The 13,277-nt window shown below is 39.3% G+C and overlaps 1 pseudogene; it reads right to left on the bottom strand.

Annotated features, from left to right (window-relative positions):
• Window positions 1-9,732: 9,732 nt before the first annotated feature.
• Window positions 9,733-10,483, bottom strand: LOC132529330 (large ribosomal subunit protein uL30-like; annotated as a pseudogene).
• Between the last annotated feature and the right edge of the window lie 2,794 nt (window positions 10,484-13,277).

The following is a 13,277-nucleotide window of genomic DNA, read 5'->3' as shown; positions in this document are numbered from 1 at the left end:
GCCTATTATCTACATCTTCACCTTGCCCCCAGGAAGCAGCTGTCCAGTTTCATCATCCTGCAAGTAGGTGGGAAACACAGTCCAAGAGCATGAACTCAAAGATCACTTCACAGCATGCATGTAAATTTCACAGAAAGACAGCAGAGCTCTTGTAGTAAACCATTTCCCTCTCAAACATGCACAGCAGAATAGAAGCTAAGCATGGCCTTTACCTTTTTAAACAAACCCAGGGGATGATCGATTCAAAGTTCATCTTTATAATTGTGTTGCTATGAAATGAGGGCAATCTAGACACCCCAAATTATGCTACTAAGGAAAAAAAGAATCTTGACTCTAACTTAGTCACATCACTAATAGAAAGAACACTAGACCAGAAATCAAGAGCTTTCTGATTCATACTCATTATGAGACTTGGGGAAGTTATCTAGTTTTTCTGAGCCTCAGGTTTTCATCCATAAATGGGAATAATGGTACCTACCACATAGGGCTATATGCAAACATTTTGGAATATTATAAAAGTACAACTCATATTTAATTTGAATCTCTAGATAAAGGTAAAGTTATTGGGTATCTTTGGAATGTGATTTCTAACAAAAGCCAACCAAAGTAATCTCAGCCCGGCGGAAGTATATGAGTACCTTACAGAGGGAGTTGATAGTACTGGGTTCTGAGGCTACCTAGAGAAGATAGAAAACTTGCAGGATGACTAATTGGATTTTAGGAACTGGCTTCATAACTGAGGATAATTATGCAAAGACAGTGCAGCAGAGTGACTAAAGATAAAAGTTCTGGAATCATACTGCCGTAGTTTCCAATTCTGCTCTATCACTCCCAACCTGTGTGACCCTGGGCAAGTCACTTGACCCCCAACTGTAAGTTAAGGGAAATAGTAATGACACCAACTCATGGATGGCTTCATTGTGAGGATTAAATGAGATGTAAAATAGGCACAATGCTTAATAGATTATGAATTTCATCTCAAACAGTATCAGTATTACAAAGACAATGTTAGTAGTAGTATAGTCACAGAGCTAACAAGCTCATTTTCCTTTATTTTTATTTTAATTATTACTGTCAGCTAACATATATTGCTTATATTAGGCAGCTTTTATGTATATTGATTCATTTAATCCTCAGAACAGCCCTATGAGATATGTTAGTGAGTAGCAGAACTGGGATCTGAGCCCTATGAGATATGTTAGTGAGTAGCAGAACTGGGATCTGAGCCCAGGCAGAAGCTTCCTCTTAGTTATTGCACAAATTAACGTGGGCCAGTGATTGAGATTGGGGTGGGGGCATTTAAGAGTGAACTACTTAGGGCTTCCCTGGTGGCACAGTGGTTGAGAGTCTACCTGCCAATGCAGGGGACACAGGTTTGTGCCCCGGTCCGCGAGGATCCCACATGCTGCGGAGCGGCTGGGACCGTGAGCCATGGCCGCTGGGCCTGCACGTCCGGAGCCTGTGCTCCGCAGCGTAAGAGGCCACAACAGTGAGAGGCCCGCGTACCGCAAAAAAAAAAAAAAAAAAAAGAGTGAACTACTTGGTACAATGGTAGATGGATTTGAATATGAAAATGTTACACATGCTTGCTGGGCTGAATGTCCCCCTACACATCATAAGGGAAAATATATTTAGCTGTTTTGACATTATAAAGTAGTCATTCCATGACTTATCCAAAGCATTGCCATTTGTTCTTTTCTCTCCTTCATTATATCTATTTTCAGGAAACTGAAAACATTCTAAAAAATAAAGGAAGTGTTCCCCCATTCCAAATATTCTACTTTAAAGGCAAAAATAATAACTCAGAATAACAGCAAGATAAATTTGATGAATCAAATACCATTGAAAACCCACTTAACACCCACATTCAATGTCTGTCTGAAAAGTTCCAACTTGTATCATTTTTAACAAACCCCAAAGATTTCGCTCAACTCTTTTGATATCAAAGAAAAATTTCTGAATCATTGCAAGTGCTTTTAATAAAACACCTAATTTTTAGGAACAGTGCCTAGACCCATACCCTGCACATCAAGGAACTTGGTAAAAGTGCGTTGATTGCTCAAGTGCTGATGAATAGTGTCTGGTTGATATTACATGATATTTCCATAAGTAGAAAATGTAGCAATTTTTATGCATAGGCTCCTTTGAACCTGGGAAGGCATACCTGCAAGATAATTAATTAGTGGCTGGCAGTGAAGGCTATAGGTTTTATATAAGTCACTTGTATGAGGCCGGAGAAGGAAATTGTTTCATGTTTAAGGAGACAAACAGAAAGTCAAAGAGAGGCAGTGACAAACAAGATAGCCTGAACAATACTTGGGGTCATTTAAAGAACAGAGTCCCTCTGAGCACTCTGAGGTCATGCCAGCTTGTCCAAAGACCTGCCCTTCCCCCCACTGGCTCTCTATCCTGGATTCCGGTTCTAGTCATGCCCATCGCTTGCCAACCAAGTTGCTACATCCTGCATCTGTGCTCTTATTTATGCTTGGCTTCCTCCCCAACTTTTCTTCCGTCTCTAATAATCTGTATCTTACCATTTTCAGACGCCTGATCAAAACCCACGTGCCAGCTCCTAGAATGTAGATTTTTTGCACTCAATAGACCTTTACTCATTGGACCAGTACTATAACTCCTTTGAAATTAAATTCTTGCTATTCAATTATTCAACCAGGTCTTTTACACTTAAAATTTTTTTCTGACTAAACTGCTTGAGAATAGGGTACATAATTTCCACATCTTTTCCGTCTGTCAATGAATTGCTCCTTGCACTATGCATCACACCCAATAGATATTCCACGACTGTAGTAAATTATCCAGAATCTCATGCCTTCAACTAATCCATGCCATTGCGATGGCTCCGTGAAAGACGTATAATTAGTTCTTGGGACTGTGACAAGAAGTTGCAGAACCATCAGTGTTGACTCTGGCAGAATCTACAGATAACATCTGCTTAAATGCTAGGAACAGGTGGAAAGCTGCATGATCACAGTTAATGCATGGAAGGCCAGTTAACATGGTTATGAGCATGGTTTGGGAGTTCAACTCTCCAGCCTCTGCCACTTTATAGCTGGTTGAGCTAACTAACCTCTCTAACCTCAGCTTTCTCTTCTATAGGATAAAGATAATCACAGTATTCCTCTCATAGAGTTTTTATAAAGGGAAAGAAGATAATACCAATAGCACTGCACCCGGGACCGGGGAACCCCTCAATCAATACATGTTATTAATATCATGATTAAAATAATTAACCAAGAACTCAAATATGTTTTAAAGACACAGCAGACTATTGCTAATGATATGCAATGTATCCCACCTTGAGGTTTAACTTTTACTAATATATATATTTACTTAGTATTTAAGTTATTTATAATTAATAGTCTTTAATCTCAAAAGCAGTGTGGTATCCAGGTATCACTGTGGCTTGATAGTCATTCAGACATAGGTTAGAATTCTAGCTTTTCCACTTCCTAGTCAAATGGCAAAGGACAAGTTGGCTAATATCTTGAATCTTCAGTTTCGTTATCTGACATGAAGACAGAAATGTAATTCCTGCTTTGCGAGATGGTGAAAGTTACACGTAAATCCTCTAGCAGTCAGTAAAAGACAGCTGTCATGACTTCTGAGCCCTCTATTTTCCTGATTATCCTAAGGGACAGCAGCTGTGTAAGTTTAAGATCAATGTGTAGCAGAAAGCCACATGTCAGGACACTTCACAGAGCTCTACCTCTTCATCTTCCTAGGGGCATTCTCTCTGAATTAAGAGGCAAGTATTGTGGGGGGGACAGACTCATGTGGGAGAGCTTGGAGTAAGCAATTTGCGGACTCATTTTCTATAGTGTTGGCAGAATGTGGCTTGTCATCACAGGCTGGGTATTGTCTTGCTTCCTGCAGTCTTATAATTGTCACACTGTGGCATGGTGTTATTTTCATCTCAATGATGCACTGATTATAAGGTAAAGCTGTACTGCCTGACCAATGTGCCAGGTGTCTGCTTTAATAACTCCAAGTGTTGTTACTTAAAAAAAATGAGTAGAGACATGGAGGGGAAACAAGGAGCCACCAACCAGCAAGAACTTCAAACCACACCACGAAGAGACCAGATGTTGCTAGGCTGTATTTTGTTTGGACAAGTTCTGCTTAATCTTCCCTGGAATCAAGTGAGGAATTTAACCAGAGCCTGCCCAGAGCAATAAAGTTGAAAATTATTTAGCAACATCTGGAACTGAGGGCAGTTTCTTTTTCTTTTCTCCACTGAGTAGGTGGTGAGAAGACAGGAGGAAGGGATACAGAACTACTCAAAGACCAAAATAAAAGTCTAGGTAATTCAACTCATTTTTCCCCACATAAAATATAGAAATGGAGCCATTCATTCATTAATCCGACCTGTACCAGCAACTGTGAAAAATCCAGGGGGTATAATAATTATAACAAGGACAAACAAATAAATGAAACATAGTCCTTGACCTCAAGAGGCTTATATTCTAGAGGTTTAACAAGCAAAAACCAACCAAACAAAGCAATAAAAAACACCATAATTACAAGTTGAAATAGCAGCTTTGAGCATTAAAAAAGAAAAAGAGAGATGAATCACAGGAAAGGATACTTACTGCAGAAATAGGCACCCAGAGAAGTTGTCATTTAAGCTGAGATGTGAAGGATGGAAGGAGGAATGGATGTTTTCAGCTGAGGGAGGAGGATGTGTGTAGACCCTGAAGGCAGGAGGAAATTCAGTGAGTTCAAATGCCTGAGGGAAGAAGTCACTGAGAAGTCATGTATTAGCTGGTGACCTTGAGCAAATTGCTTTGTTTCCTCACCTGCAAAGAGCAATAATAATAGTATCTACTGCACCGTTTTGAGGTTTAAATGAATTATTTCATGGGAAACCAATAGAACAGTGACTAAGTCATAGTAAGTACTGAATTTTTCACTTTAAAATTGTTCATTTTGTGTTATGTGCTTTTCACCTCAAATTTTTAAAAAGAAAAAGAATAGATCTTCAGTTTTGTCTTGATCAACTGGATAAAGAGTTGCTTAAGTCAAACGAGAACAAAGGAGCTCAGTGTTCTGCTTGGGGCATTTGAATATGTGACGTTCATAATTTATACAAATGAAGAAGCAAGAAATAAGTTACCACAACTCAACACATAACATTTAAAACAGTGGAAATGAATGATATAAGTAAGATGAAAATTTAGACAAAAGATAAGATAAAGACCTAGGACAACCTCTGAGAAATGCCAACATTTAAGAAGCGAACCCAACAGAGAAGATTGAGAAGTAAAAGGAAATTAGGAAAATGATCCTGGAAACCAAGAGATAAGCATGCTTCAAGCAAGTAGAATGTCAACTTTGACAAATATTGCTGAGAAGCCAAGGAAGATGAGCAGGGAAGAAGTTCACTGGATTTGACAACCTGAAGGTTGTTGCTGACCTTACCAGAGGGGTTTCCAGGTAGAAGAGATGTAGAAGCACATTGGGCTTGGTTGAAGAGTGGAAGAAAGACGAGGAGGTAGAAGCAGTTTGTTCAGTTATATATTTGGAGTTTGGTTCAAAGGAGAACAGAAAATAAGGCAGGAACTGAAACAGTATGTATGGTTATGTGTAAAAAACAAAGTCTTAGGAGGAAATAGTACAGCATGCTTGTACGATAAAGGGGATAATTAAATGAACAGTGAGATGTTACTGCTGAGGGAAAGCATGAATAACTCAAGGAGCAAAGTCTTTGATAACGCAAGAGGTAGTGGGATCCAGAGCAAAAGTAGAAAAATATCCCTTCTTTTTACAGGAGGAGCACTTGCTTCATTGTGGAGGAAGGAGAATTGGGATGCAAATGCACCAAATTGGCAGGTTTTGTGGTGGGAAGATGAGTTCATTTTCAATGACTTCTATTTTCTCAATGAAGTATATGAGTCTGGGTCATCAGTAGGAGGAGGATGTGTGGGAGGTTTGAGGAAAAAGGAGATGATATGGTACAGTCATCCCACAGAGATGGAGAAACATAATTTGATTCCTGAGCAGCTCTGAGTGCCTACTTGAGGTTTCTGAGTTCTCAATCAGTAATCTTGGCTCTGTGATTTTTTTCCCAACAAAGTTGCGTCTTGGGTTTGGGCAAGGAAGAATCCTGCAACCTCAGAATAGCTGTTATGATTCACCCCAGGCCTATCATATTCAGCTTGCTGATCATTGGCTAGTGAGCACTGAAGGAAGTTCAATAAGCCCATCTGTTAAATATAGAAGGGGAGAAATATCAACATCAAGATATTTGGGCCTGGACAGCTGCCAGCAGTAGCAACAAGGTTATGTCCAAATCCTTGGCCCCAACTAGCCAAGGCGTCCAGTAAGAAACGGTCTTATAGCCACACTTGCAGTGGTGATCGGAAAGGGTTGCCATGGAACTTGCCATATTAAAACGGTCAAAGTTGTTTCAGGAGCTTCAGTGCAGCCTAATTAGGTGTGAGATATATCTGAATTAAAAGATAAAATACAGAAGAAATGGAAAGAAATGTATTTGTGTTTCTTCCAAGTATACAGCAATCTTTTTTGAACTAAATTGTGTCGAAATAAGTTCTAAATGAGTGTGGTCTAAATTAATTACCTGATAAAGGAGCATGAGAAAAGAAAAAATAGAAAGCCTGTAAGTCCTACAGAAACCACTCAAATAAAAAGTAGGATATGAAGAAAGGATGGATTTTAATGGTGTCAGAAAAGGTTTTCATATAGATGAACTGAAGAAGGAATAGTGTAGCAACTGATGCTCTCATTATGGATCAGATGAATCCTCTGAGCTGTCCGTTGGGAGTTCTCCTGTCCTTGTCTTTCGTCACTTCATTTCGTGAGGCTCACATGTCCTCCCCTGCTCCTGACCATCTGTCTACACCTACTCCTCCTTCAGGAATCCGTTCTGTCTTCTCATTATGCTTCAGGTGTGAGTTTAACAAACTCTTCAGGAAGATTTCCTTTGTGGCATTCAGCCTTGTTTATGCCCTTTTATGGTGTATGCTTTCTTGAGAACACATGATTATTATAATTATGTTTGGGGGAGAATTGTTTAATAGCCATCTATTTCTGCTAACCACTATATTCCCAGTTCTTGGCATACATCCTGGCACACAGAGACCAGTACTTAATTGTGGAAGGAAAGAAAGAAAGGGAAGAGGGGGAAAAGAGTGAAAAGAGGAAGACAAACCACAGGGTGTCACTCAACCTACAAAGGTTTTCTCCTTCCTTTGAATTCATAAGAAGCTGTTTTTGTGCCCTGTATTTAATACTTAAGTATATACTACTCTGATACATCTCTTGTGTTTTCTGACATACAAATACTGCACACATAGTTAAGTATTTAAATGAGCAAGACTCACGCCATTTACATGTAAGAAATATAGGAAATAACCATATGCTGAGAATGGCATCAAACATGTGCTATAACATGCAGATAATTTATTATTAATCTTCTAGGGTTTTATCTGAAATATGATTTTTTTATTGATCTTATTCATTTAAAAATTTTTAAAATTGACGTATAGTTGAATTACACTGTTTCAGGTGTACGGAAAAGTGATTCAGTTATACATATATATATCTATTCTCTCTCAGCTTCTTTTCCATCTCAGGTTATTACAAAATACTAAATATAGTTCCCTGTGCTATACATAGGTTCTTGTTGTTTATCTATTTTATATATAGTAGTGTGTATCTGTTAATTCCAAATTCTAAATTTCTCCCTCCCCCCCTTTCCCCTTTGGTGACCATAAGTTTGTTTTCTATGTCTGTGAGTCTATTTCTGTTTTGTAACTGAGTTCATTTGTATCATTTTTTTATATTCCACATATAAGTGATCTTATCTGATTTTGTCTTTCTCTGTCTGACTTACTTCACTTGGTGTGATAATCTCTAGGTCCATCCATGTTGCTGCAAATAGCATTATTTCATTCCTTTTTATGAGTAATATTCCATTGTATATTGGAATATACACATCTTCTTTACCCATTCATCTATTTGTGGACATTTAAATTGCTTCCATGTCTTGGCTATTGTAAATAGTGCTGCTATGATCATTGCGGTGCATGTATCTTTTCAGGTTAGAGTTTTCTCCGGATATATGCCCAGAAATGGGATTGCTGGATCATAGGGTAACTCTATTTTTAGTTTTTTAAGGAACATTTGTACTGTTCTCCATAGTGGCTGCACTAATTTACATTCCCACCAATGGTGTAGGAGGGTTCCCTTTCCTCCACACCCTCTCCAGCATTTATTACTTGTAGACTTTTTGATGATGGCCATTCTGACCAGTGTAAAGTGATAGCTCATCGTGGTTTTGATTTGCATTTCTCCACTAATTAGTGATGTTGAGCATCTTTTCACGTGCCTGTTGACCATCTATATATCTTCTTTGGAAAAATACCTATTTAGGTCTTTTGCCCATTTTTTGATTGGGTTTTTTTTTTATATATATTGAGCTGTATGAGCTGTTTGTATATTTTGGAAATAAATCACTTATCAGTTGCATCATTTGCAAATATTTTCTCCCATTCTGTAGGTTGTCTTTTTGTTTAGTTTTTGGTTTCCTTTGCTGTGTAAAAGCTTTTAAATTTAATTAGGTCCCATTTGTTTATTTCTGATTTTATTTTCATTACTCTAGGAGCAGATCCAAAAAAATATTGCTGCAATTTATATCAAAGAGGTACCTGCCTATGTTTTCCTCAAAGAGCTTTATAGTATCCAGTCTTACATTTAGGTCTTTAATCCATATTGAGTTTACTTTTGTATATGGTATTAGATAATGTTCTAATTTCATTCTTTTACATGTAGTTATTCAGTTTTCCCAGCACCACTGGAACGTGAGCCTTTCCATGGAATAATATAATCTTTAAATGTCCTAATTGCCATGTAAAAGTAGCAAGGTGTTCTTACTTCTCAACTCTCATTGCCCATCACTCTCTGCTTCATGTTTTAAGCTCTATCAATTCTCATAGTTCCTCAGAGGCCCTTCCTTTCTTCTGACTGCAATGTTTTCTTCTGAAGATCTACTCACTCAAGACTTACTACTCCTTCACATCATTTAGGAAGCCTACCACTACCTCTGTTCTACATGAATTACTGTATGAGTCCCCAGTTCACTGCAGGACTGTGTCTCTTTTATCTCTGTATTCTCAGGGCTTAGTCCATGAGTTGAAATCCATAAACTAAATAAATATCTATGAAACTGAGCTATTGTTTATTATGAAGCTACACTATTCATGATTTCATAGACTTCACTTCAGCCTTCCTGAATATTTGTTCCAGGTTAATTGTCATAATTTTTATATGTGTGTGCACTTCTTTCTAATTGTATTTCAAGTTCTTCCCAAAACAAGGCCATAGGAATCCCCACGTTCAAGTATGCCCCTGGGCTTGGTCCACTGCTGTCTTGTATTCATGCTTGGGTATTCATTCACCAAAATTAAAGCCCAGGAAAGAAGATATGACAAAACAGGACTCCCTCCTCCATGGCATGAGTCCTTTGCTGGTTTCAGAGGTGCATGGTGGCTAATGTGGAAAATACACAGGAACTTTTCCTTGGAACTGGGGTGGGATGAAAAGTGCCTGCTGTGAACATCGCCATCTTTTCCCTGACACTTCCCCTCCAGTTTCTGAAGATACAGCAGAAAATAACCTTCTTTGAAGATATTGGGTAACAATTACATAAAACAAAAACATTCTCGCAATGCACTTGTACTTTCAGAGATTCCAAGTTTAGTTCAGCGGCTGAATGAGCCAATTGATGTGTTTGCCTCCATAACCAGGTGAGCTCACTTGCTTGAGGAAGCCCACCCTATTCTTGGTAGTGTGATGGGCCACTGAGAGTTGGAAAGGGCACAAGAACCCTGAGATCGCCTGAAAATTCTTCCCTGGGAAGGCAACTTCATGAATGAAGTCTTCCAAGCAAATGACACCAAACTTCCCCAGGTGCTCCTCAATCACTGTGTTGTCTGTTAGAGGGATGATTTTATTCTTGACCTTGGCTTGTCCGTGTTTCAAACTGAGTTCCCAAACAGACTTTAGATTTGCAAATTCCCCAGGCCACATAAGAGTCCGCTATACCAAAGCGTTTTTATGGTTTGAGGGTTTACTTACAAGATACCACTGAAAATCTTACTTAGGCAAAGTCTTGCAATGGTACTCTGCACCAGTAAACTCACCACATTAATCCTTTGGATGCCTACAACAAAGGCCAAGAAAGGTTTATCTGGCACTTTCAAGCCATGGGGTTTCCCTTCTAACCATCTAAGGTGCACCCTGTCATCATGTAGTTGCTGCCAGGAATCATTTAGGAACCATTCTAGTCACTTAAACTGGAGCTCTTTTCATTTCCTCTGCTCCTTTTCTTGCAAAAGTGCCTGCCTCTCTTGGGTGGCTTTGAGGGCCTGGTACGCCTTCCTCTTTTTAGGAGGTTTTCTGGAACCAAAGTGATCGTTTTTTTTTTTTGCTCTTCTTTTCCCATCTTTCCAATGCTGCTGGCTACCGCTCATGCGCAGCCCCACTGCACTTTAATTACTGTCATTTAAAAGATGACCACGTTATGAGAGGCATAATACCTACCAGAAATAGATTTTTCACATTAAACCATCCTTTTTTAAAAAAATTCATCTTGGTTATACAAGCCTGTGTCAGAAATTTTACAAAATTGTTCATTCCTGTAAAAATTACTTTCAAAGATATCCTACCATTTTATCCCCAGAAAGTGACATCAGCTCCTACCACATAAGAAAAAAAAAAATGGCATTAAGTGAACATCTTGAAGATAAGAATGCATGCTTTCAGTACAAGCAAGCTTTCTCCACACTTTCCTCTTTCTTCTTCACCCCATTCCCTTTGTCCTACCACTTTTCCTTTCCTTCCTTTGTTCTCCATTTCCAACTGCCGATGAAATATGGGACTTGCTTAGACCTACTTAGAGCAATCGTGGGTTTTAAGTTTGCTGACTGCTTTTCTAGCATGAGGATTTAGGCAGCGGGGAGCACAGACTGGGAATGTAGGCTAATGTTCCCAGGTTCTAAATATTACCAAATCAGAAAAGAATTGCATTTGTGAAACTGAAGAGAGACTCTTTTTATCTTTCAGTAACCCCCTATGCCGTCCTTAGCACCAAATGCAAAAGAAAGGGTGAGAGAAAGGGCAAGAGGACTTATCAGAGAAGAGACTTTCTGCTGGGACGTTATAAGTAACATGAAGGAAGAGTGAATTAAATTTCAGTTAACAGCGCTGAACCCGCAAAGGAAAGGATGGGAAAAGGCAATAAAGAGCTGTGACAGTGCTGACTGAGGATCTAGCAAAAGGGCAGGGTGCCTTCCATCTGTTTGGAGAGTGCAGACTGAGCCGTTGGTGGGGGGCGGCGATCATCCTCAGGGAAGCTGTGACTCAGTGACTCTGCCAGCAATGATGTGTGGGCAAAGCAAAGAAGTACAGTAAAAAAAATGACCACCCAGAAAGTGGTGGTGACAGCAGCACTTACTGGCACCTGTAGTGAAAAAAGCTCACTCATTCACCTTTTCAAGTGTTGTTTGTGAAGCAGCTACTCTATGTAAATCAGAGTCCCTAAATATGCACCCTCTTCCAGATTCCCATAACTTCATATTTAGAGTCTTCCTAAATAGGATCCTTGTCTCTAGCCTCTCCCTATTCCAGTCTATTCTACGCACAAAGTCCAAGAAATTCTTCCTCCTACACAAGAGTGGTTATATGAATAGATTCTGGAATTAGGCTTCCTGGATTCAAATCCTGGCTCCACAATTTATTAGTCTGTGATCTTAGGTTAAGTTAGCTAAACTCTCTGAGCCCCCAGGCATCAGTCAGCTCGGGATAAGTAGCAGAAACAAATGTTCCCAACATCTTCCTGGTTTTAACAATAGCGCTTTGCTTCTTGCTCATGTGTGTGTCCATCCTAGGTCTGACACTATGCTCTGCAAAATTCTCACTCTGTGATCAAGCCTAAAACTGCAGCCTCACCTGGATCAGGCCAGCCAGTGGCAGAGGAAAATCACAGAGTAACACTAAACCTTTTGCAGATTCCTCACCTGCAAAATTACTTCCTCATCCTTTCCTCCTTAATGCCATACTCACTTCCCTCTAAGAAAGAAAGAAATGTTCAGCCCAACAAAGACAAAACAATTTGCCATTTTCTGCCCAATAATTAGGCTTGATATTTCATATACAGTTGGCTCAATTAATATAGAGTAATGGACCCACCCAGGGAAAACAGGTATTTCTACAAAAAAGAGTTCTGCTTATAAGATGAAACTAAGACATCAAGCCCTATTGTTACTTTGACATTGAACAAGTTAGCTCCAGCACAGGAATGTTGTGGAGGAAAAACTACGTAAGAGCCTTTTTATTTTCAATGAATATGCCCACACATCTGCACATTTCTAAGCACCTTTATAGCATATCATCTATTTCATACAATACAGCAAAATATAATGTCATGAAAGTGATTGCATTTGTGAAGATGATGACAAAAAATTAACAATGGTACACAGAAGAATGACAGCCAGTACATTCGTCAGGCTAGACAGACAACCCCAGAACTCAGTGACTTACAATAAATGTTTGCTTGTTCTCATCACAGTCCAGTGTGGGGTGATGGTAAGAGTGGCACAAAAGATCTCATCACAGTGCAATATGGGCTGGTGATGGCAAGTGTGGGGCTAGGAGATCTGCTCCACATTCACATTCAGGAACCCAGGCCCCTTCCATCTCGCCATGTCTCCCTCCTGTATGTCCTTGGAGTCCTCTCTATTCAGCTGTAAGATCAGTAAAGAGATTAGAGGATTGCATTTAGGAGGATTTTATGGCCTAGGCCTGAAAAAGGTGTATATCCCTTCTACCTCATTCAGTGACCACAACTCTGACACAAGGCTGCACCTAACTGCAAAGGAGGCTAGGAAATATCGTCTAGCTACGTGTCCGAAAGAAGGCAATTTGGGAAAAAAACAGTCAATCTGTTCCACAGTGACTTAGGCTCACTTTCTAGCTAGGTGACTTGATCTAGTACACAAGCCTTAAAGGCAGTGATTCAAATATGTGAATTTACAAAAGCACAAATTACAACATGTTCTATACATTTGGCCTCATGTGCCATGTATCTTTGGAAATGATGGTCTGTTTTGCTATTATAAAGAACCGTTCTGACACAAATTGCTGAATCATTATGTGAAATGAAGGTGTCTGATCACTGGGTTAGGCTATTTGTAAGCTAACAAGTAGAAGAGAAAAGCCTTTCAAATGCTCACCCGCAGAAT

This window comes from Lagenorhynchus albirostris, chromosome 11, assembly GCF_949774975.1.
Source record: "Lagenorhynchus albirostris chromosome 11, mLagAlb1.1, whole genome shotgun sequence".
Classification (NCBI taxonomy): Eukaryota; Metazoa; Chordata; class Mammalia; order Artiodactyla; family Delphinidae; genus Lagenorhynchus; species Lagenorhynchus albirostris.
This window is presented reverse-complemented; position numbering and strand designations above follow the sequence as displayed.